Source organism: Hemiscyllium ocellatum, unplaced genomic scaffold (assembly GCF_020745735.1).
Source record: "Hemiscyllium ocellatum isolate sHemOce1 unplaced genomic scaffold, sHemOce1.pat.X.cur. scaffold_336_pat_ctg1, whole genome shotgun sequence".
Taxonomy (NCBI): domain Eukaryota; kingdom Metazoa; phylum Chordata; class Chondrichthyes; order Orectolobiformes; family Hemiscylliidae; genus Hemiscyllium; species Hemiscyllium ocellatum.
In genome coordinates this window covers 513838-539305 of record NW_026868397.1, presented here as the reverse complement: position 1 = coordinate 539305, position 25468 = coordinate 513838, and the positions used below count along the sequence as shown (strand labels likewise).

At 41.5% G+C, this 25468-nt stretch overlaps 1 non-coding gene across 1 annotated transcript; it reads left to right on the top strand.

The window, feature by feature from the left end:
- The first annotated feature begins 24956 nt into the window (after positions 1-24956).
- On the top strand, positions 24957-25048 carry trnar-ucu (transfer RNA arginine (anticodon UCU)). Its single transcript is given in 2 exon segments — positions 24957-24993; positions 25013-25048. It is a non-coding gene; the product is annotated as a tRNA-Arg (tRNA).
- Positions 25049-25468: the final 420 nt, after the last annotated feature.

Genomic DNA, 25468 nt, shown 5'->3' with positions numbered 1-25468 from the left:
ACTGGAGTTAATGCATCTGCTGCTACAATGGCATAAACCATTACAAGAGATCCCTTACTAATAGGAGACGGAAAACATCCAGTGACATAGCTAGGATCCATGGAGACTGGCATCAATCACAGTCACTGAACAAACAGCTCCATTTAACCCCTTTCAGTATTGTTCCTTCAGTTCTCAAAAACTACTGGACTGGATTGAATGTTGGCACCGTTGGCTATTGATCACATTTCCCATCACCCATTGCTCTCGTGAAGTTAGTAGTGAGGGAGAATGATGCACGTTTTCTTATCGCAGGCTCGATGATTCTGCTGCGTTGTCCATTTGCAATACTGTAACCGGCTGAACCTCCAACCACCACCCTCAAAAACCACAATCTACATGCTGTTACCGTGCAGATCTCTCCTCGACTCAAACAGGCACCAGCCAATATGTTTACAGTGGATATATTTGCACTGCAATACATAGGAAATGTGAATTTGCCTGGGCATTCCTTTAATTGGTCTAATAAGGCAATATTGTATCTTCAACATTCAATGTGCATCAGCACTTTTTTAATATAAACTCACAAACACCTTAACACACTTTATTAAACACAAGTTTCTTCACATTCTCCTCATGGTAACATCATGCCAGGGTTTAGTCTGGTGAAACCCCTTTGCTGATTAAACCTGTAAAACATTCATCTAACAGTCTCTCAACAAAACACTATCATTGGGAAAGATACATTTACTTGGTACTTCAATCATTTTGCATGACTAGCCACGTATCATTTACTTCCTGCTGCGTAAAAAATGTAATTGTGACTTATGACCAAGCACATCCAGGTCTCTTTCAACAACAGCACTTCCCAACCTCTCACTATTTAATGAACATAAACGTGAATGATGATATTTGTTGTTCATATCTGAAATATCTTGCAAAGAGCTATTGGCCAAACACTGATCCTTCTGATACCCCAAAGCCTTCACTCCAGATAATTATACTACTCTCTCCATTCTCTCGATTATCCAACGTTTAATACATTCGGTATATTCCACCCGTACCTACCCATGGACTCTAACATTCTCTGCTCACCTCTATTCAACCACGGCAACCATCTTTTGAAAATTCAAATGCTTCATTTCTACTGGTTCTCAATTGTCGATGTTACAACGGACAACCTCCACAATATCCAGCAGGTTTATCAAAGATCAAGATCATTTCCCCTTCCTGAATCTAGATTGACTCTTCCGAATCATGAAATTATTTTCCAAATGTCTCGTTGTCACATTTCTTACAAAAGGGTACAATGTTTTTCTTACAGCTTACATCAAAGTAACTACTCGTTAGTTTGTTGTTGCTCTCTCCGTCCTGTTTTAAATATTTAGGTTTACAATCGCTGCTTTCCAGTCCGGAGGATCCTTTCCAGAATCTAATCAGCTTTGAAGAATAATCAGTAATTCTTTCACTAGCTCTACTGCCACCTCCTCAATACTCTGGGATGTAGCCCATCAGATGCAGCATGATACCAACCTTAAATTCAGTGAGGTTTTGAAAGACGTACCTTTTATTAATTCTAATTTCCTGCTGTTCCCCATTTTCACCAGTCACTCTGTTCCCCTGTATTTCTGGAAGGTTCTTTCTGTATCTTCCTCAGGGAGATGGACACAATATATTGCTCTCAGCGGACAGATGGGTTCTGTCACCCAGTGAATATATCGGAGGACTGCACTCCAGTGATGATGGATATGTTACTCACTCCTGCCTGGAAAGTTCCAGAATTAATCCAGTTGAATTCGTGGTGAACATCAGCACAGTCCTGTCACTGGTGTGAGGCTACACAGTATACTGAAGGAAGGGACACAGCTCAGTGACCACCTCAATTTTGGTTTCATACCTGACACCTGGTCCAACTTAGACAAATGTCCTGTGAAATCCCAGGAAAGATAATGCACTGTCCTGCACCTCCCTATTTATAGAGCTTCCCTTCTGTGGAGCCTCATCTCCATTTGTTTACCATGGACCCAGACACTCTGTAAATGCAGTGTACAGAGTGGGGTCACCAGTCCCAGCAGCTGACAATACAAACCCAAGATAAGCATCCCCAGAAACTCCACTGATTTTCCAATGACAGGAACAAGTCAATTCCCCACATGGAATGTGCACGCGCTCAGTGTTGAAAATTATTTCCACTCCTGAGTTTCTCTTCCTGGCTGAGAAAGCCGTTGCATCTCTGCACACTTCCACAGTAACTGTTTCTCTCTCCAAAGAATCAGTTGACAATGTAACATTACCTTTCTCTATATCTCAGCAACTATAAGGGCAGCACTAATATTGCTAATGGATTTGATCATCACACTCAGAGAAGAGAGGTACAGGGAACCTAACTCACTTTAAACAGGGACAAATCTAAATGGATGCAATATTCAGGAATATGGGAAAATGGGGAAATGTGAGAATAACTTACCATTTTGTTTTCCTTTCAGTTCATCATCAGCAAACCCTTTGCTCACTTTTTATTTCGTTTCCTCTCTTTTTCTGGCCATTTTTCCATCCATTCAATTTAAACCTGGCCCCCACCTCTCTCTCCAACCCAACCATCCATTATACCAGGATAAATAATATTATTTCCAAGTTTGCTTTCAGTTGTGAAACAGGGTCACTGGACTCAAACCGTTACCTGCATGTCTCCTGACAGAGGCTGCCATACCTGTGAGATTCTCCAACACTTTCAGACGCTGGAGAATTTTATTTTCGATCTCTAGCACCCAACGTTCCTTGGTTTATTTCACCTTTCATGCTGTTGTTTCTCGGGATGCCAGCATCACGGGCAAAGGCAGCATTTGTTGTCCATCACTAATTGTCCTTGACTATGCGGCCATTTGTCAAGAAAAAATGAAGACAACAATGTTGTGGTGGGTCTGAAGTCACACTGAGTTCAGACAGGGTAATAATGTTAAGTTTCTTTAGCAAAGACTATCAATGAAATAATGAAAATAAATCTTAACGGTTTCTGGTTTCCATGAGTGAAATTAGGTTTCATTTCAATTTTTGTCATTCGAATTTAAGCTCTGTCATCGGCTGTGGTAGGATTTTAAACACTGCCTTGGAGTCACAGCCCGTGCCTCTGAATTACCATCTAGTTACATGATCATTCTGATACAGAGTCCTTATTGCCTAGTCCGTATTCCTTAGTTCCTGCCAGAGAGAGATGGCGGGGAAATCAGTTTAACTACCAACAATCGAACGGATTTTGGGGAAAAAAGCGAAAGAGAGATTGAGAGACAATTTCATGTAAGATTACAGATTTCAGAACGCTGAAACGAAGACATTTCGACAGCATCCTGCAACATGAGCCAGTATTCCTAGGAATGATAGGTGAAGGGGATGTTGGCGTCAATAAAGATGAGGGAGAGTTTTAGATGAATATTTGTTCTGCAACTTTGTAACTGGGTGTGGGTTCATCAGAGTCTTCGACTCATTGGGCTAAATCTAACAATAGTTTGTCTCAGTGACATTTTTATTGAGTGTGACAGAGGGATTGTCTGTACCAGACTGAACTAGTTTCATGTTGCTATCTTATCGAACTCACCACATTAACTACCCAATCTCATAGTGTTCCTCGCATTCAATGCCACCCCAATTCTCCAACCCAACATGGCTGGAGAGACTCACCATCACACTGATACCTCTGGCTAGTCTATAAGCACTGACACTTGTGCCATCTTTCAAAGGCAAATGGGCACACTGTTGTACTTCCTCAGTTTGGAACCACGCTGCACAGGTGACCCCGAGCATGGCAGATTAGGGGAACTAACACCACGATTTTTCGACAGGGGCACAGAGGTCCTAGTGGATGGGCTAGTATGGGGGTCCATTCTCTTCCCAGAGGAGGCCTGAGCATGGTCTGAGCTCACCAACCAGCTCAGTGCAGTACCTGCGGTCTCTCTCTCTTCCTCACACACACGCACACACTTTAATATGAATTCCAGATAGTGTTCCAAAGAATTCCCATTTCAGGTACAGGAACTTTCAGCCATTCAACCTCTTGGGTTCCTGCAAAAATATCACTTATTTTATATCCAATCACAATTAGTATTTCTGGCTATTTCACGTTGTCTCACTTTATTGTATTCAGCCAAACACTGCTTCTAAACACTTGTCATGTTATGAAATACAATTTTGAGCAGAGAACTTTTTATCGGGACTCCCAGCTCACGTAGGTCTGCCTTCGTCACACTTTCCAGTACCAGGTGCTTATCCAAGTGTGCTCTGGCTATTCAAGTGTTGTCTACACACTGCTGAAATATTCTACTGACATGTAGCTATGCCACACTTTCAGATAGTGAAGACCAGACAAATACCACTATCTGTTTGAAATTATTTATTCTAAATTTCCGCTTAATCGCTTGTCTCTTGCTTTTCATCTATGCTACTGCGTATTATTACTTCCCAAAACATGCTTATTTCTGTCACACATATCTGTCTTCTTCATAATATGTGCACGTTAATCAGTTTCTCACACAGCCTTCTCTGCACTTGGATAAACAGCCCCAGGCTGGCTCGTCTACCTTTGCAGTGGAAATGTTCCAGCCCTTTGTCATTCTTATCATCTCCTCAGAACATCTTCTCCTGGAATCAAACACTTCCTGCAACCTTCAATGGAAAAACGTTCTCTGAAGAAAAGACAAAATGTCTCAACAAAACTCAACAGCTCCTTTACATCTATGGAGAGAAAGGAGAGTTAATGTTTCGAGTCCAATGATCCGTTTTTGAAACTAATGGGACATGCAGGTGTGAAAAGAATATGAAAGAAGGCGGACGGGTCTGAAATTATTAAATTCTATGCTGGGTCCTGAAAACTGCATAGTCTGTCAGTAGAAAATGTATACCTTCCACCGCTTCCTGTCACCAGTGAGCATATCCAAGTCACATTCAGACATTCAGACATATTTCCTCATCTTTAAAAGGTATGCACACTTTCAGTTTGCCATGCGAAAGTTTTGTAAATTAATTCAGTACTGACAGGATTACCGTTTAAAGCTGTGTGACAGATGTTGCCAACGGTCAGACCAGACAAAATGAGTTGCCACGTGAAAAAAAAATATGTGTTTCATTCAGGAACGATAAAATAGAATTGTTCATAGAGAATTGTTCATAGAAAACTGTGGTGAACTGTCTGCTGATTTTTTTTTAGATGGGGGAGGAAGACGTCCGCATGAGCACCACTCTCATGCTGACTCTGATCTCCAGGTTCTGCAGCCCTCACTTTCACCTGCGGGAAAGGGAACAGAGTCATCATTAACAATTGTGTTTTGAACTGGAAGAATTTTTCAAGCGAAGTTTGATTGAGCGTTGGGATGTGGAAGTTCTAGATAGATTAGTTGAGCCCAACAGCATTCTATGATTGATCAGAGCCCCCAGCGCGCCCATGTGTTTCTCTGATTGGTTGGAGCACCAATGCCTCCAGCTTGGTCATGCAGAACTGCCTCTTCTACGCTGTAGGCCATTATACATCATCAGTTCGGATGGGTCCTGCAGCATGCACAGGGTTAACATGATTGGAGAGCTTGCTTACGGCGAGTGACATTGGAACGAAATGTTGTCGTCTTCAATCGATATTTGGTGAGTGAGGGCGAAAGGGGAGGGAAGCACCAGGTGCTAGAGCCCAGTTAGAGGCTTCATATTTGGTCATTATATGACTCTGGAGCCAAACACAGTGGCTCTGGGCTCGCCAATTAAGCCAAAGACAGCCTGAGTCTCCTTCCCAGAAACAGACCCCAGTCAGCCGCCACTATTCCTAGTTCAGTTTTATCTTGTTTTAATTTATCAGGTCACCGTTGGTTTATCCATCTTTAGTGTGAACAGAGATGAAAATAAATGACATTGTTTGAAATCATTGTTGTAGTCCAGGAGGATGTGGTGTTGTTGGGAGACGTTTGGCTGTGTATTAGTGATTTGGATTGATGGGAAAGTGTACCCCATGAACACCTCTGTCCCTTACCTTGCCGTAAATGTTTCAGATACGAAAATAATGGACATCCGTGTCCTTTTTTTGGAACAAAAACCTGCTTTGAAAGGTGGTGAAGATTGGACTGAAGCAGTGACAGTGATTATCTTTGTTGCTTGTTCAATTCGTGCACATCACTGCTATTAATCATGTTTGTGCTACCATCACGGCTCTTATACAGCTGCTTCCACGTCGGGCCAGTGGCGCAATGGATAACGCGCCTAACTACGGATCAGGAGACTGTAGGTTCGAGTCCTACCTGAGTCGTGGGAAATGCAGGCAGTTATTACGCATTTGAAAACTGATTTCTCTTCCGCCGAAATAAGGTGTGAGTTTTTAATCTGCAGGAATAAGAATGCCTTCATTAAATGTCTACGACAACCTGAGGGTCAATGTTCCAGCGTCATCAGAGGAGGGAAGCCGAACAGTCGCACACGTTGGTCATGGGTATCCTTCCATTTCGCAAAGCCACCGATTGCATCTCTGTTGCTCGCGGGAATGCTCGGTTTTGAGAATTTTTTAAAAACTCCTTGGCCCATGCATTCAGAGAAGAATGGCAAGTTTAATGTCCAACTATTCTTTATAGAGAGTCAGTTCCAGAGTCTTACACCTGCAGACTGATAAAGTTTTCCGACAAATTTATTGAAAGCTTTCTGCATCTTGTCTGAAATCTACAAACCCTGGTGATCGATCAAGAGCAACTGTTTCCTTCAATCTGTAATTCCATGCTCCTCATTATTTCGTACACGTCAATCATGTCTCCTCACAATCAGCTCTGCTCTGAGAAAAATAACTCCAGTTTTGCCTAGGCCAGACCACTCAAAACATTCTTATGCAGGAAATTCAGAGTGTAACGTCGCTGTTTGTTTTGGTGAGTGTGTAGTAAGATTTACTTAGAATACTTTAGCTAGGTTGCCTTCCAGTTTTTAAAACAGAGAGAAAATTATTCACAAAACAAAGGAATGAAACACAATGAACAGAATATAAAATACCCACAGATCTTAGCTATCTAAAGTAGACTTACTTATGCTTTTCAAAAAAATACACAACAGTCCTGATAATTAAACCCCATAAACACAGAATACAAATGAAACTGGTTTACAGGTCGATATTAGAGGGGCAGAAGATGAGAGACATTTACATCACTGGCACATTGAAAACCTTCGTGTAATAATGTGTGGCTGATAGTTTGGCAATGGTTATCAAAATATTTAGGCTGTCAAATAAATTTTGAAATTCTTGTGTTCGCTGAGGTTTCTTGCCTGTTTTTAGCAATTCGGTGAGTTGAGCAGTCCCACTTCTAACAGTCATCACAAACTTTCAGAAAAAGTCTTTCAATCCGGTAAACCGTCGGACTGCTCTTTTCATCAACAATGTATAAAAATACCCCGTAACTTTCGTTTTCACATCCCGTGGGGCTATTTGTCCGTGTTCAACGACATAGCCCAGGAAGGTGACTTTGGCTTTGGCAGATATACTTTCAGTTAGGTTTACAAATCAGTTTGACTTCCGTATTCGACCAAACAAGCCCGAGAAATTCTGTAAATATTCAATCCATGAGATACTGAATGTCCCAGGCACACCACACACCAAACTGTTATGTATCCAGCAATTACCGTGTCCGTTAACCTCTGAAATACGAGTGAATTTTTTTTCGCACAAACGGCATTACTTTAAATTCCTGCAGTCCAGTTGGCGTTACAAAATTGCCTTTCTTCTTTCCGACGAAGTTTACTGACAATAACCTTTGAGGAAGTCCAACTTGGAAATGTAAGTTGCTCTTCCAATCTCTTTATCATAGTCCTCCACCTGCAGATGCGTAGATGCACCAATCTTTCTAACAACATTGACTTTGTGATAGTCCACACATAACTTTTGGGTCTTACCTGACTTTGGCACCATGATGATGGGTGAACTCCATTCATTGAAACTCACTTTGGTTATGCCATCTTGGAACATACGTGACGTCTCCTTATAAACTTGCCCCAACTTTATAGGGTTATGCCTGCAAGGATGTTATAAAATCAGAACAGCAACTCCTATATTTACATCATCTACAAATAGGTTATTAATTCCCAGTTTATTTCAGCATGCAAGAGTAATAACTCTTACGATTTTCTTCTGGAAGAGAACTGAATAACTTTACCAATATTGGACAACTTTTGCATTGTCCAATTTTATAGCAGGAACGTCCAATGCAGAATTCGCTGAAATTGGTTCTTCCCAGTGTGTTGTAGTCAATAACACATTCTCCCCTTGCGTTCGTACTCTGCCAAAATACCATTAGCGCATATTCCCATCACACATTCTGTGAGATTCCTTCATGCCAGGAGTTCCAATCAAGTAGCTAACCTCACTCTATTTCCTCTGAATTTGATAAGGTCTTCGAAACCTTGCTTTAAAGTTTCACCAATTATGAAATTTAAATAAATACATTGCTCCCAGTGGCAAAATTCTGATTTTTTATTCTCATACACTTCCTGCTTCACCATTTGCTGCGATACTTTTAAGTGCTGTCTCGACAACTCTCCAAAATTACTTAGTCAAACTCTAAAATTTGACAAATCGTCCAAATGCTTGGTCTCTGTAATCTGACTTATTAATATTTCCTTATTAAATTTTAATTGTCCTCTTTCTTTGTGCCCCAAATTGGTCTCAGATGGTCTTAGTTTTGTGGATTCTTTCGATATATCTCAGATCGCAAACAGCACTGACGCAACTCCCTTATGGAAATAATCTGGCTACTCCGAACCATAAAACCTCAACATAGTCTTTAATAATTGACGTCGCCTTTCCAGTGCACCATGTGATTCTGAATGGTACACAGTAGATTTGATTTGTTTTAATCCGAAGCTATCTATATTCTCCCTGGAAAGTTGGATGTGAAGTTTGACCCTTGATCTAATTGTATCACTGATAGTAGTCTTTATTTAGTTTTTTTTAAAAAATCGTAATTTTTCCTCAATCCTTTTAGCTGTCATCTTGCAGAATTGAACAGCATTTGGAAATCTCGTCAATACATCCATTTATGTTAATTAATACTTATTCCCATCTTTTATTGGATGTAGGGAACCTACACAATGCATCAAGACAATTAAGACAGATTCCTTGAACGCTGCAGCAGGTATTAAAGGTGCAGGCTTTATTTTTTCCCATGGTTTGAAATGTATGACACATCAGGCAAAATTCAATTACAATAATCTGCAATCCAGGCCAGTAAAAATGTCTTTGTATTTTAGCCTCCGTTTTCCTCACGCCTAAGTAACATTCAATTTTTTGGCACATGTGGTACTCGCAGCACCACTTTTCTGTACCCTACTGGGAAAAAAAAAATTCTGCCCATTTCTCACATGCTTGAATATATGTTGGTCTCCATTTCCTCCTGAACATATCATTTGCTAAGTAATATCACACAGGGATGCATTCACTCTCCTTCCGAATATATGTCTGCTGATCCAAGTGTTTTAATTTTTCATCTTTCTGCTGTAACTCAGTAGCATAGCTGAGCTGAATATACTTGCATTTTTAACGTTTGTCCCCTCTGTGTCCCACTTACTTGATATTAAAAACATTGTAATCTTGATGCATTGTGTAGATTCCCTACATTCAATAAAAGATGGGAATGAGTACTAATTAACATAAATGGATGCAATCATTTTTCAGCTTCCTAATCCGTGCCTTTTGATTTCTCCTGCTTTCGATTGTGACTCTGTGATCGCGGAAAGACACAATCTTGGAAAATTCCTTTATCAACGTCCTGCATTGCTACTCTTGCCTGCAGCTCGACTGGCTTTTCAACTGGAGTGTGGGGCAGGCTTACCGGTGATTGAGCTGTATCATTTGCAAGCACAAATTGTATTCTTGGAGCTGAGAGTTTGTCCAGAACTCCCACTACAAACTCCCCACTCTTTTCTGCCCACTCTCGCTTCACTGTACATCACTGAGCAGTGTTTCGTACCACCATGAATTCTGTACACATAGTTCTTCAGGAGTACATATTTCCCCATCCTTCTGCATCACAGACTGAGACGATCCTGTGTCCCTAAATACCGTTACCTGTCTATTTACTACTCCTCGCCAAGGTAAATAACCTTTAACTTTGCAGGTATATTTTTCAAGCAGACATGGCACTTCTCCCTTACCAACCTCTGATCGGTTTGTGCGCTCTGATGAAGCTTTCCAGCCTCCACTGTGTTTTCTATTACCATGCCAACAAAACATCCAGGCTTGTTTTGTTTTCCTGCATTTGATTTTACAGTGCTTCCCATAGTTCTCCAATACTGATTTAATGTGGCCTACTTTATTCCAATGAAAACCGCAGATCTCGTTTCCTTCAAGGTTTTCCTATATATCCTGTGATAAGTTATCCTCATGATCTTCACAGAGATTTAACTTTCCCTTTCCACGTGAGGATTTCTCTTTGCCCAATTTCTATCCCTCAGGATTAAAATGATTCTGGAAGCCCATCCTTGTTTTATGGATCAGTTCACTACAATCAACCATTTCAACTGCTCTCTTTGTCGTTTTAACAATATGCTCTTCCAGTGTAATCTTATCTTCAGCATTTATCTCCAGCGTTTTAATGTGAATTCCTTTAGTAATTGCCAATTTCTGAAGGTCAATCTCTGTCTCCCTTTCTCTCTGCTCTTCTGCTCTCTCTTCTTCGAATCGTACCTGAAACCGTTTGAAATCTGGTCTCTTTTCCTTATCTCTCGCGTCTAACTCAAGCTGCTTCATATTCAATTAACATTTAAACATCTCTGCAAATTCTCATGAATTTTCCATCTGGGTGAAATGCTGAGCTACTGCGGGGAGTGACCTCTCCTTTTTTCACAGAAAGAGGCAAATGCAACCCCAGCATTTTTACTTATTCCAGAAGCCTGGCCTGAATCAGCTTTTTGTAAAAATGCCAACTTTTCATTGTCCATAGTCAAACAACCCTTTGTACCTAAATGAGACATGCTTTCCCATGAACTGTCCACGACAATCCAAATCAACACCCGAAATGTAGACGCAGGCACATATCGGTTGCTCTTTTAATCCATCAACTATCTTCCAATTTGTTTTGAGCTAGGCTAAATCATTCAAAAAGTAAAACAGACAACCCAGATCGTAACATTATATTCTTTTTCGTTACGTGTAAAGTGATAATTACCCAATTAGCTAATTAAAAAATTCACAAAATCACGAATAGAAAAATAAAAAAATATATAGAATACCCACAGAACTTAGTCCTTCCAAAATAGACTGAATTATGTCGTTCTGAAAGTAAACAACATTCCGAAAAAAAGCACCTTAAACAGAGTGAAAATGAAACAGAAGCTAAGGGTTTAAAAATTAGAACGGCAGAAGGAGAGAAGTTATTATTTAGTGCACCACTGCTGCAGGATCTAAAAACTGGAATTCAGCATTCCAGAATGACCACACTTTTACCATTATACAGTTCATTTCTAAAACATAGAGTCTTTGGCCACAATTCTCAGCTGTTGATGGAGAAAAAAAAGGCCTCACAGCGAAGAATTACATCACTATAACACTTCATCTGATTCGGAGCCTGAACTGATTTACAATGCCTTTGATAAAAAAAAGTCAAGACACATAATCCTTGAGGAAAAGTACAGCTCGTTGTTTTTTTTTAAAAGAAAGCTTCTTTGTGACAGCGCAGTCTGTCGAAACAATCCTCATAACTGAAATTCTACGAACAGACAACGTCCTGGTAAATTTGGTCTGCACAGTTTCCAAAGCTATCACATCCCTGCCATAATGATAATTGCAGAAAGACACTCAATACTCCATCTAGAACCGATTGAGCAAATGAACGTAACAACTTAGAAATGCACAGAAACTGCTCTTTTTCAATAATGTGACTTTTACACAATACTGCGCCGTGGAGAAAGTGAGAACTGCAGATGCCAGAACTCAGAGTCGATAGTGTGGCGATGGAAAACACAATTGCTCAGGCAGCATGCGAGAAGCGGGAGAATTGCAGTTTCGGACATAAACACCTCATCAGGAATGAGGTTTGTGGCCGTGGGGACTGAGAGATAAATGGGTGGTTTGGGAATTTGGGGGCGTGATAGCTGAGAAAGTGATGAGCAGATAAAGGTGGAAATAAGATACGAGTTCTGACAGGAGGTGGAGTGGGTAGGTTGGAAAGGTGATGTGCAGGACATAAGGGCAATGCTGAGTTGGAGTCATGAAACTCGAATAATGTGAGCGAAGGGTGATTGAGGAAACTGGTAATCCCATGTGGCATCAAGATTCCAAGCGGAAGATGAGGCCTTCTTCTTTCAGGCGTCAGCTGTTTAGACAATGTCAATGAAGGAGGCGCAGGCCCTGCACGTGCTTGGCAGATTGGGAGGTAGAGAATGATTTACATCAGTGATGAGCTTCCAACTGCATGTCCAAACTATCATAACGAACATGTTGTTACATCTCAGGAACAGTATCTGACACTACCCCCATCTAAGTAGAAGGCGAGGATTGCAGATGCGAGAGATTGTAGTCAGGAAGGATAGCGCTAGAAAGCACAGTGGTTAGGCAACATCTGGGGACCAGGAATGTCAATGTTTCGAACATACCTAGCGAAGAATTTATGCTCGAAAACGAATTTTCCTTCTCCATGGATGCTGCCTTACCGGGATACTTTTCAAGATGCACGCTTTTAACTCGACACCACCACCACTCAACTGCTTTAGAAAATTAAGATGCACCTGTCACCACTCAGTAGGTTCTTCTGCCGCATGCGAGAAAAACGGCAACATTCTTTTCCCCATAAATATCAGGTCATTCAGATCACTAAAGAACAGAAAACTGCAGAGGCTGATTATCTGAGGGAAAAAAATTGCTGTAGAATTCTGCATTCTCTCAGTGCAACTGAATGTTTGAATATAAAGTTGGTAAAGGAAAAGAGAAATCTTCTGTTTAATAACTGCTACATTCTGTTTCTCAAAGGAAAAACGAATTACATAAATTGGAAAGTTTCAATCAGGCAATGCATGCTCACCCTGTCAGGTTCCGAGAGGAATGGTGGAATAGATATTGGCTTCGCCATTGCTGAACAGATGAAAAATGTTAATTTGACTTCCAAAACAGTTGATGCTCCTGCAGAAAAGTCAACGTGACTCATATCCCTGCACAGCCATTTCGGTGTGTATTTCAGAGTCCTGCAATATCACATTTAATTGAAAAGATTTTTATTGATTGTTCCAAATAAATACGGCATTCTCCATTTCAGAGTTCATTGGACAATATTTTACCCACTCACTTATTCAACGGTACATCACTCAATTTTAATACCCCTAATGTTCTATTCACGACTTATCTACCAAACTGCTTTCACGAAGAAAATGCTTATTTTTAAAACCAAAGACTGAGCTTAACCAATGCCTGTTGGAAATCAACCACCATTCTGTCACTCTCTATCCGTTGTTTAGTGTGTCTCAGTGCCTGTCACCTAATTCCTGTGCCCTCCAATTTTGAACTTCAACATATTGCACAAATGATTTAGGCCAGTTGTCGATCCATGCCCCTCATGATTTCATAAACGATGAGAATGTGACACACTAGCTGGAACATTCCAGCGAAAAAGCCCCTGCCGACCCCATCTCCATGCTTATCTGAAGCTCTCGGCTCCCCGCAACATCCTTGTAAATCATGTGTGCACAGTTTCAATTTTCACAAAATCCTTCCTGTAGAAGTTGACCATAATTGTAAATAGTATTCTAAATTTGATCTCACCAATGCTCCATATCGCCACAACATGATCTTCCAACTTGGATATTCGACTTTCTGATTAATAACGAAAAGCGTGCCAAGTACTTTCTTCATCACATTGTCTCCTTGTGGCACGACTTCATCTGCTTTTATAAATTTTGCCTTGACTGATAAAGTTGTGATTGTCACTATGTTCTGCTGCCTTCACGGATATGTTGACCAACATGCAAAGTCTCTCTGTTCCTGTGGGTTTCCTCGTGTCCTGTCAATCATTGAATAATCAGTTGATGTGTTACTTCCATTGTGCACCACCTCATGTTTTTCATGGTTAGTTTCAACGTCGCCTCTTTGAATGTGACATTTGATAAATCCATTTCTGTGGTCCTCCATCCTAAAAGTATCTTCCTCACTATTAACCACTTTACTAATATTCGTATCATCGACAACTCTGCTTATCATTTCCTCCTAAGAAGTTGTACATTCTTTACTCATATTCACAAACGACATGGGACCCAGCATTCATCCTTGTGTTACATCATTGAATACCAGTTCCAATCACAAGAAACAGCCTTCTATCACCATCCTGTGTCTCTACCACCACCAATTATGTTTGTATCCAACTGCCAGGGAACCTAAAATCCCTTTTCACTTGTATCCTCCTACCAATCGTCAGAGTGGTGTCGTGTTGAAGGCTGTGTTGGAATCCACACAAATAACATCAACTTCACTACCCTCGTTCAAAAAAAAGCTGATCACTTGCCAATAAATTGTATTTAATCCAATCTGTTAGGTATGACATTCTGTCACAAAACCGTGATGACTCTCACTGATGAAATCTTGCCTGGAGAAGTGGCAGTTAACTCTTTCCTTCAAGGTTTGCTCCAAAAGGTTCCCTTCAATTGATGTGAGACTCACTGCTGTGTGATTCTCTGGTTTATCTCTCCCAATCTTGTGTTAGTCCAGTCCACTACAAACCAAAAGATAAAAGTAAACCATTGCTCAGAACTTCTGCAATTTCCTCCCTTGTCACAGAGAGGAGCATAAGATACAAGTTCATTCTGAGTTGGAAATATGCCCATTTCAATCCAGAAAACTGCGAACTCTTCCTCAGTCCCTACGTCAAACTGCTTTAGAACTTTTCCATCCCTCCTCCTGCATTATGCCCGTATACCTTACCACAAGAGGACTGTTTGCTCGCTGAACAAGTAAAGTGATTCATTCAGTTATTCCATTTGCAGACACGACTGTACTGTCACTCTGGAGGATGATCATTCAGATATTTTAGCTTGAAAACGCTGTATTAAGCATTCGTGGTTATGAAATATTTTGCTTTGATAGCCACAGGCTGTTACAGTGAGAAATGGTTTGAATTTTCTCCAACTGAAAAACATTTACTTAATTCCAACTCCTGTGCAGATTCCTATCTGTTCATATCTGACATGACGGAGATGTTGCTCTCTGTTGTTTATCATATCCAGAACACAGCGGCGGCACAAATCCCAAACACATGATTTCTATTTTCATTGACCTACGAAGTCGATGTCAGTGGCAAACATTGTAATGGGATTCATCAACAAGAGAAACTTACAGGATGAAAACAGTTCTGTCTTCCACGCAGGGGGTCATTACAGAAGCACAGTATCCAGCCTCCTCACGGGCAAGACGAAAAGATGCTGAAAAGAGAAATCGAAGTTAACACTTTTGGTCCAGTGACCCCGTGCTTGGCACTGATGGTTTCCAGGAAAACCTCTGTCTATATGCAGCAAATATGTGGGGGTGCAGTAATTAGGAGGAAATGAGATGTCGGGATAGAGCCGAAAGAGAGAGACGAGCAGTTGTGCATAGGAATTGATAATGATCTGTTTGGAGCATTAACAACTGTTCACAGAGACTGTTTATGACTAACCAAAGGTAGTGTGTGACTAGGCCTGGTGAGTGTGTCGGGGGCCAACACATGGGAAACTTCAGGCCTCTAAAATGACTGAAATTGATCTGGAGGGTCGTGGGGTCCTCAAGCAGAAAATGGTCTGCTGCTTATTCAACATGCGCTAAGCTATGGTGCAACACTGCAGTAAGACTGAGATAAGGACGTTCGCTAGGAAACATGGTTCTGTGGTAAAGGAGCAGTGAACTGAAAGCTCAGGGACACATTTGGCAATAGAACTTGGCATTCTGCAAAACACTTCGTTTCCCAAGGTAGTGGCGACCACAATATGAGCTGTAGACTCGATTGTGCGAAGTGTAGGGAAAGTATTGCTTCACCTGGAAGGGATATTTGAGCACTTGCATACTAAGCATGGAGGTCAGAAATGGACAAGGGAGGAGAAGCAAGAAGCAAGGAAACCGTGGAAGATATTATTATCGATGTTTTTTAATCAATGAGTAAGAATGCGACCTTCAAGGCACTATACCTGAATGCTCGTACTTTTTGGAAGAAGGTTGGAGATATAACGGCATAAATCATCACAAATGAATACGATTTAATACACGTTGCAGAGACATGGAGACAGCATAGTCAAGACTGGGAGGTATATAATCACTGGTATGAGACAATTTGGAAGGACAGAGAGGATGGTAAGGAAGGTGGTGTAACTCAAACATTGAAGGACAACCTCAGACCGATGCAAACAGATGATTTAGTTTCTATGGAGAATGAGTTTGAATCTATTTTGGAGGAAATTAGAAGTTCTCGGAAGAAAATGTCACTGTTTGTCGGAGTCTATCCGCCTCCAAATTTTAAGATGACATTGGGGAGGGCAGTAAAAAAAGACATAAATAACAAATGAAAAAATGAATGTCAATTATCATGTGGGAATTTAATCAACATGTCGATCGGTCGAAGCAGCTCAGACAGGGTAGCCTTGATGGGGATAATGTTGAGTGTATCTGCTAGAGATTCCTTAAATAATGTGTAATCGAACAGGCCAACCAGGGGAGAGGTTAAATTAGATTTAGTTCTGGGTAATGAACTCGGCAAGATGTTAGATTTGGCAATAGGTGAGCACTTTGGTGAGAGTTACCAAAATTCAGTTATGTTTATTTTTGATTTTCATATGGATAGGTATACATCGGAGTGCAAGCGCTATTGCTGGGGGAAAGAAAATTGCAATGCGATTAGATAAGATTACACATTCAGAGGTTGGCAAAGAAACGGCACGGAATGGGCAAAATAGAAATGTGGAGCTTATTCAATGAGCAGGTTCTGTGTGTCTTTGATAAGTATGTACCTGTCAGAGGGGGAGGAAATTGTCCAGCGAAGGAGTCATGATTACTGAGGAAGTTGAATCTCTTGTTGAGAAGACTTGTGTTCCCATGTGATGTGAGTGCTCAGTAATGGTGATTGAGAGTTACAATAAAAAAGGAAAAAACCTGAAGAGAGACTGAAAACGAGCCAGGAGGAGACAGAGAATTTGTTGACAGATAGATTAAGGGAAAATCCGAAAGCTTTCCATCGATATGTGAGGGCTAAAAGAATGAATAGAATAAAATATGGCCAATGAAGGACAGTCGTGGTAAGTAGTGCGTGGAGTCAGAAGCGATGGGGGAAGCGCGAAAGCAATGTCTTTAGTCAGGATTCGCACTGGGAAAACAAAATGTTGTCTAGGACAATACTGAGAAACTGGCTACCAGACGAAATAGGATTGAAGTTCCCAAAGGCAAGGCGTATTAAGCTCTGTAAATGTGAACATATCTAAATTCCCCTGGGCCAGATCGTATTTATCCTAGGACTTTCTGGGAAGCTAAGAATCAGATTTATGATTCTTCCACTTTGATATTAATGTTGTTATTGTCCAAAGTTAGAGTACCAGAACACTACAGGATAGTAAAATTGCTCTCTCATTCAAAGAAGGGAGCAAAGAAAACCCTGAAAATTACAGACCGTTGACGCTTCCCTCGGTTGTGAGTAAAGTGTTGGAAAAGTTCCACGAGATAAGATTGTAATCATATCGATTGGAATAAATTTATGAGGGCAAGTCAAGCCGGTTTTGTGAATGAGTGGACGACACTCACAAACATTATCGAGCTCCGTGAATTGGTCATTGAACTGCAGGTCGGTTTGCTCACTGAATTGGAAAGTTCATTTCCAGATGTTTCGTCAGCCTACTCGGTAACAATTTCAGTGGGTCTCCAGGCGAAGCACTGTTCATGATTCCTGCTTTCTCTTGATATGTTTGGGTTTCTTTGGGTTGGTGATGTCATTTCCGATGGTGATGTCATATCCAGTTCTTTTTTTCTCAAGGGGTAGTCGATGACGTCGAACTCGAAGTGTTTGTTGATGGAGTTCTGGTTGGAATGCCATGCTCCGATTAAGTCTCCTGCATGTAGGTGTTTGGCTTGTCCTCGGATGGATGTGTTGCCTCAGGCGAATGCAATGTTTATCGAATGCAATATTTGTCAAGTTCTTGCATGGCATTTTGGAAATGACATCAGTTTTTGCATATGGACAAATAGGCAGAAAACGAGCCACCAGGATGCATGAACATCAACTAGCCACAATACGATGTGACTCTCTCTCACTGGTATCCTTACACACAGATCAGGAAAGACACTACTTTGACTTGGACAACGCATCCATCCGAACACAAGTGAAACAGAGACACACACACGATCATTCCGAGAAGCATGGAATTCCAACTGGAAATCCATCAAAATCACATCGAGATAGACTTCATCTACAACTCGCTGAAAAACAGAACAGGAAATTATATCACTACAGGAAATGACCTCACCGACCCAAAGAACAGCAAGCATATAAACAGAAAGCAGAATTCATGAACAGTCCGTCACCCGAAGGCACACTGAACATATTAACCAGGAGGATAACGAAACGTCTGGAAATGAACCTTCCAGCTCAGTGAGCAAATCTTCATCTGGGAAGCTAAAACTGAGCTACAACTCTTGTCAAAACTTGCCAGGTGACTAAACAGATGTATGAGGATGAAGCCATTCATGTAATGCACGTTTGGGTTTCAGTTAGCCGTTTGATAAATTTCGCCACGGCAGGTGATTCACAAAATACTGAGGCATGGGAATGAGGGGGATGTCATGTTTTGTATCAGAAATTAGCCGCTGAACGAAGGCAGAGGTTGTGACTTGATGGGAAAACTTCATCCTGGAATTCTGTTGCTTGTGGTGTACTGCAACGATCTGTTTTGGGTTCACTGCTTTTTGTCATTTTTTTGTAAACGAGCTGGATGGGGGCGGAGAAGGATGGGTTAGTAAATTTGCAGACGACACTACGTTCGGGAAAGTTGTACACAGTGCTGAAAGATATTGTAGACAACACAGTGACACAGGTATGCAGCAGAGCTGGCTGAGAGTTGGCAAATGGAATTTAATGCAGAAAAGTGTGAGAAAGAACATGGCATTAAAAATATCACACAATATAAAGACTGATAGCAGAAGTTTCTAGTAAAATATAAAATGAAAAAGAGAGACCAAAGTAAACGTTGACACTCTCGTGGATAAGAAGGGACATTTACTTATGGGATATGCGGAAATAGCAGTGACATTGATCAAGCATTTGCTCCGGTCTTCATAGTGGAGGATATTAATAACATGCCAGTAATTGACAAAGAGATGATGTTTGGTGACGACATGGGAACAGTCATTATAACAAAAGAACTAGTGTTGGATTGTTGAAGCTAATATTGCAAAGGATGGTTATTTCTGCAGGACTGGATGGAATGTATCGCAGGGTACTAAAAGCAATGGTATGTGCTTGCGGTAATTTTCCTAAATTCGTTGGTCTCTGGGCAGTCCCAGCAGATTGGGAAACACAAATATGTCGTCACTGTTTAAAAAGTGAGGCAGACAAAATATGAGGAATTAGATTTGATTACTTAGAGTTACGAAGCAGGCCCTTCATCCCAATAAGTCCACACCGACCGCCAAATTGCAACCCACCCAGACCCATTCTCCAACATAATAGACCAGTTTGTTTAACATCGGTAGTGCATAAATTTCTTGAGTCTTTTATCGAGGAAAAAATAGCAGGGCTTCTCTGTAGAAATTTGACAGATGCAGCCTGGGTTAATGAAGAGCAGGTCATTCCTGCAAAATCTTTTCGAATTCTATGATGGCATTACAATCATTGTGTACAACGGGACCCAGTGAATTGATGCACTTAGATTTTCAAAATGGCCTCGACAAGGTGCTGTTCAGGGGCAATATTCTGGCAGATGGAATTCCGGATTTGAAGGTATTTGCTGATGACAGGAGAGTATGTGGAATAGGCTTATTTCGAAAATTCAAAAGAATGAGGCCGGATATTATGGAAACGTATAAGATTATGAAGGTCATGTGTCAGATAGAAGTCGAGAGCATGCTTCCAATTGCAGAAGAAACTAGGGCAAGAGGGCACAGCCTCTAGATTAGAACGAGATATAGGACTGAATTGAGAAGGAATTTCTTCAACCAGAGGGTTGTTTCTCGATGGAGGGCTTGCCCAACAATGTAGTTGATGCATCATCAATCAATGTTTTTTTTTAGCTCGGGCTGCTTTTGTTTTGAGCAATAAAGGAAGTAAAGATTACCTTCAGAGTTTGGATAAGTGGATGTGTGTCCATGGAAAGATCAGGCATGAGCTGAATGAATGGCAAAGTATTCTTTGAGGCCTGTGCGGCAAAGCCTTGCTCCTCATTCTCATGTTCTATGAATGTATGTGTCACATATTCCGCAATTTTAGGGAAAGCTTCCATGGAGCTGTTGGGGGAGGTGTTGAGAGAGAAGGCGCAGTGCACCACGATGCCCCGGAGGGAATGGTTTCTGTGGAAGGCGGGGGTGGGGATGTATGTTTGGTAATAGCATTTCCCTGGAGGTGGTGGAATTAGGAAATTAGTTTGTTGATCAGTTGGAGTACCAGAGTGCTTAAAGCTCCAGACCAATTTCTGAAAAATAATGGGATGAGAATGGATCGTTGCTTCATGATGTACAATTGCAAGATGGGTCCATGTCCTTCCTTGGTGCAGTGAAAGTCACAATGTCTTTGAGAAGTTAACTTTAGCAGCCATATATCATTGCGACCACAAGAGCAGGTCATAGTCAGAGATTTTCTTGACTCCTAAAGCCTGGATAACACATAGCCTGCGATTACACGCCGCCGATGATTTGTCACTGGCAGTCTCCATTAACCGCTATTCACTCTCAGAGCCAGAGCGTTATTCACCTCATTGACCAAATGTTCTTCTCTTTCTTGTCTTCTTTCCCTATCAACTGTTTACTACTTTACAATACAGAATGAGACATGATGGGATAGTTCCTTTTCACCTGGATGATTGCAGTGTGAAAGAAGCAATGTACAGGAGAAGCACAACAGATTAGTCAGCATCTGAGTAGCAAGAGATATTTAAATCCCAACCTTCTTGAGGATTCCTTACTGCAGTTGTAACAATATTGAAAAGCTCAAAACCGTCCAGAACAGAACAGCTGAATTGAGCAGCAACACATAACTAATAAAACATCGACAAACATCAATTCCCACCATAACCAAACGCTCAGACATGCAGTCTGCACCATCCACTAGGCTCCATCAAAAGTGCATTACAAACTCACAACTGCATTCATCTAAAAGAAAAAGGGCATTAGACAGATGGGAAAGACCTACAATCCACCTACCATCCTGATCAGGAAATATATTGCCATTACTCTCGAATCACTGGGTCAAGATTGTGGATTTCACTTAACTATAATTTGGATCTGCCGTCGGAACACAGAAACGATGGTTCGAGATGGAAGCTCATCATCACCTCACCCAGTCAAATCAGGAATGAACAATAAATGCTGACCTGTTCTGGAATAACCACATCCGATGGAGAATGAAAATCATATGCTTTGGTGTTCTGAGGATTCTCTCTTACTGAGATATTTCTGGATTTATTTGAGTGGTATCAAAGATGAGGATTTGCTGTTGGGAAACTGAAACGAAGCATTAGATCAGAATTTGGGGGAGTTGCTTTGTTCCATGTAGCATGAAGCTTACCGGCCTTTGAAAATGAAAGCAGAAAGCTACATTCACAGTGGAATGAAAGTATTCACGATCTGAAATATCGAGGCATAATTGGAGGGACGCTGGAGAGAAACTGCGGAAACGTGATGACGATTCAATTACTTGTCCACCCTGAAAATTCATCAGGGCAACCACACCGGGGGAAAGCCATTCAACTTTTCTGAGTCTGGAAAAGGAGTTGCTCAGTTCTCTAACTTGCTGACTCACCAGTGGGTTCACACGGACAAGCAACCATTTAATGGTCCAGAGTATGAAAAAGGCATTGAAAGGTCTCACGAATTGCTGTACCATCAACGTGTTCACGCTGAGCAACCATTCAAGTGCTCTCTCAGAGGGAATAGATTCAGGCGGTCAATTGATCTCAATTTACATCTGCGAACTCAGTGGAGAGAGGCCGTTCGTCTGTTCTAAGAATGGGAAAGGATTCTTTCAGTCATTCTGTCTGCTGAGGCACCAGTGAGTTCACACAGAGGAGAGATCACTAGTCCCCTGTGATTTGAAATAATTAATTGTTTCCGGCAATCTGCTGAAATACAAGTGAGTTCATACTGGAAAGAGACCATTCACCTGAATGTATACGATTTGCCTTTGAATGGAAAAGTGAACCAGAATTGACTTTACGGGTGTACTGGTACACTAACGAAGGCATTTGCTATATCCAAAGCAGAGAACCATTTACTCTTGTTTGGAATTTGGGCTAATGTATTACCAGGATCAGGAACATTTGGTCCAGGCAGAACAACAGCATAATTGACTATCTGCTGGTCTTGAACAAACCTTCATTTCCCCGATACACCTGGAATGTTTGCCTTATTGAGTGTAAGAATGGGGGCTCTTGCCGGTGATTATCCACAGGGGATTATCACTCCACCCTTCAGGGGGGATTCAAAGACTGGAGTAATTCCTTTTCCAGCCTCGGGTTTTAACGAGTCTTGTGTTCTGCAAGGACAATACTGAGACTTCGGGATTATTCTTTTCGTTTTGCAGCTTCCTATGAACCCCACATCACGTTTGCTATTTGCCTTGCACTCAGCAGGGACATTCTTAATCTTGGGTGTGAGACATCTACCACAGCTCAACGCCAGGCTACCCCCTTGGCGGGAGTTACCTGGACTGCCCTATCTGCCTGAGTTAGCCAATTACGTTTCTCCATATATGTCCTGACCTGGTTCAAACAATCTCCTAAAACAATGCTTCTCATATGATTTGTAAGGGCCAGTGCTGTGCAGTGCCTCATATCTCCAGCAAGTAAATCGGTGTTAATGGGATTAACATGGTTACTTGCTACCTAGGCGAGCGAATCGCTCACTGAACTTATGGCTCTCTGGGTAATCATCACTCATAGCCATGCATCAGGGGTCGTCAGTCGGATTTTACAGCCTGTGCTGATAAATCTTCTTTTTGTATTACCTGCAAGCCTGTCGGGATATTGCGCAAATCCGACCCCAGCCTCACTATGAGATCGCCAGCCATCAGATTTAAAGGACAGAATTCCGAGAAATGAAATGAGAATTGGAATGTTTCACCATTACTGGTTTCATACAATAGGGATGTGGTTAATCTCTCTCGTGTCACGAATCCTGATGCATCAATTGCGTCGACTCTCTCAACTGCCTAGATTTAATGACTGAATATGTTGCTCCTGTATCTACCAAAAACGTAACTGGTGCACCTTCCACATACAATACATTTCCCTTGATAATAGAATTCGCTTCTTCTTATCAACACCTCAGTATCAAGTACCTGAAATATTCGAGTTCATTTCCAGATACGGGGTTGTTTTTTTCCTGTTCCTTAACTGGTGATATTGTAGTTTACTGGCCTTGTAAGTCTGTTAATAGTTCGGTTTAACTTTCCATTTTTTTTCTTTCTGTCTGCAATACTTGCGTCTGCAAAGTCAGGTTCTTACTTCTTTGTTTCCCTGTGCTTTTATTGGTTTCGAAATAAATGCTAATTTTCCATTACAATGGACATCACATTATTTTTACAGGTCGCTGCAACAGCGAGGGCCGAAGTGCCTGCACTGCATTGTAACGTTCTATGTAGTAAGCTACATTTCCTGCTGGTTTCTCATGTCTCTCCTCACTGTGGAAGCTTCCAGTCACATCTTCCAGAGATTTGTCTGCACTTCATTTAATAGAGGTAACTGTATTTCCTGCTCAGAATGTGATCTCTCTGCAATGGAGAGAGGAAAACAGAGTCGGTGACAAAATTGAGATCACTTACATTCTTTCCAGAATCAACAAAAACTATCCCGATCTTCCAGTCTCCTGTAACTTCAACATTACACTGTTTTCCCACCCTTCAGGCTCTTTGCCTGTATTCCTGATGAAGGACTGTTGCCCGAAACGTCGATTTTGCTGCTCCTCGGATGCTGCCTGAACTACTGTACAATTCCAGCCCCACTCTAATCGTGACACTGTGTTCCCAGGCCACTATACCGGTCTCTGGTTTGCTGCAGTGCTCCTTCAAGGAATAACACAAGCTGGAAGACCTGCAACTCATTTTCTACAGACAGACTATGCAAACTTCAGTCCCAACATCGAGTTCAATCATTTTGGAACCCGTCCGCCCTCTTCCACATTCGTCACCCAACCTTCCATCCCGACAGTTCCGAAGACAGATCATTGGACTCGAAAGGTTAACTTTCCTTTCTCATGCGATATGGACACGAGCTGCTGATTTTGTTCAGACCTTTTGGCTTTACTTCAGGGAACTTTGCTTGTCCGTTGTAATCGCCAGACTGCTGGAAGCTTCTGATTGCAGGATGAGATATTCAGAGGAGATGACAGGAATGGCAAGGGCTGGACCATTCCCATTGTGAAGGTAGACGAGCTGGGTTGGGGGATGTTTATCGAAGATCAGAGAAAGCTCTTTGAGTAACCGATTAACGTGCACATTTTATGAAGAGGATAGAGATGTATGACAGGGATCAGCCTGTATTTGGAAGGAATAGAGTGACATAAATGAAATACAGGAGACGAGATGTTTTGAGGAGAACTTGCAAGAATGCTTTCACCAGTGGAGTGTTGCTTATCTGGAAATCATTATCTGAGCATGTGGTAAAGCTACGTGTCATGAGAACGTTCCAGCAGTCTGTAGCCGAACACTTGAAGAGCCAGAGCACACGTGGATAAGGAACAGGTACTGGAAAGTGTGACCAGGACAGACAGACGCGAGATGGGTGTCCTGAACGCAATGTGTCAAAGACAAATTTGTGTGCTAAAAGGCAGCTGTGGGTGCGGCTCTGTGGCGCAATGGATAGCGCGTTGGACTTCTCTGTCATCGCTCAGGTTGTAATTCAAAGGTTGTGGGTTCGAGTCCCATCAGAGTCGAAGTTTGGTTTATGGTTTGGAAGGTGGTCAGAGCAGACTCGGCTGCTCATCTGCAAAACCAACAGTATTCGTGCAGAAACTCAACTGTCTCGAAACGGAACATTTTCCTCTCACAAGTTTAAATTTTCGATGTCTATTTATGATAGAGATCAATAAACATCTGTTAGTCAGTAGGCAACACGATGATGTGTATCGGATGGAAAAAAGACACAAAATTGTTTTGTCAGCCATGATGATATTGAATCATGGAGCGGGACGAGATCGGTATTAACAATGGGCTCCTTTGTGTCTGTGCCATTTCTGGCCCAATTTTTAAACAATCATAATAATAACAATATGAATTAAACACCACGAAATATTTTGGTCTCACCTCCACATCCCTTCCCTTCCAGCTGGAACAGACAGCTCTTGTTTCAGCTT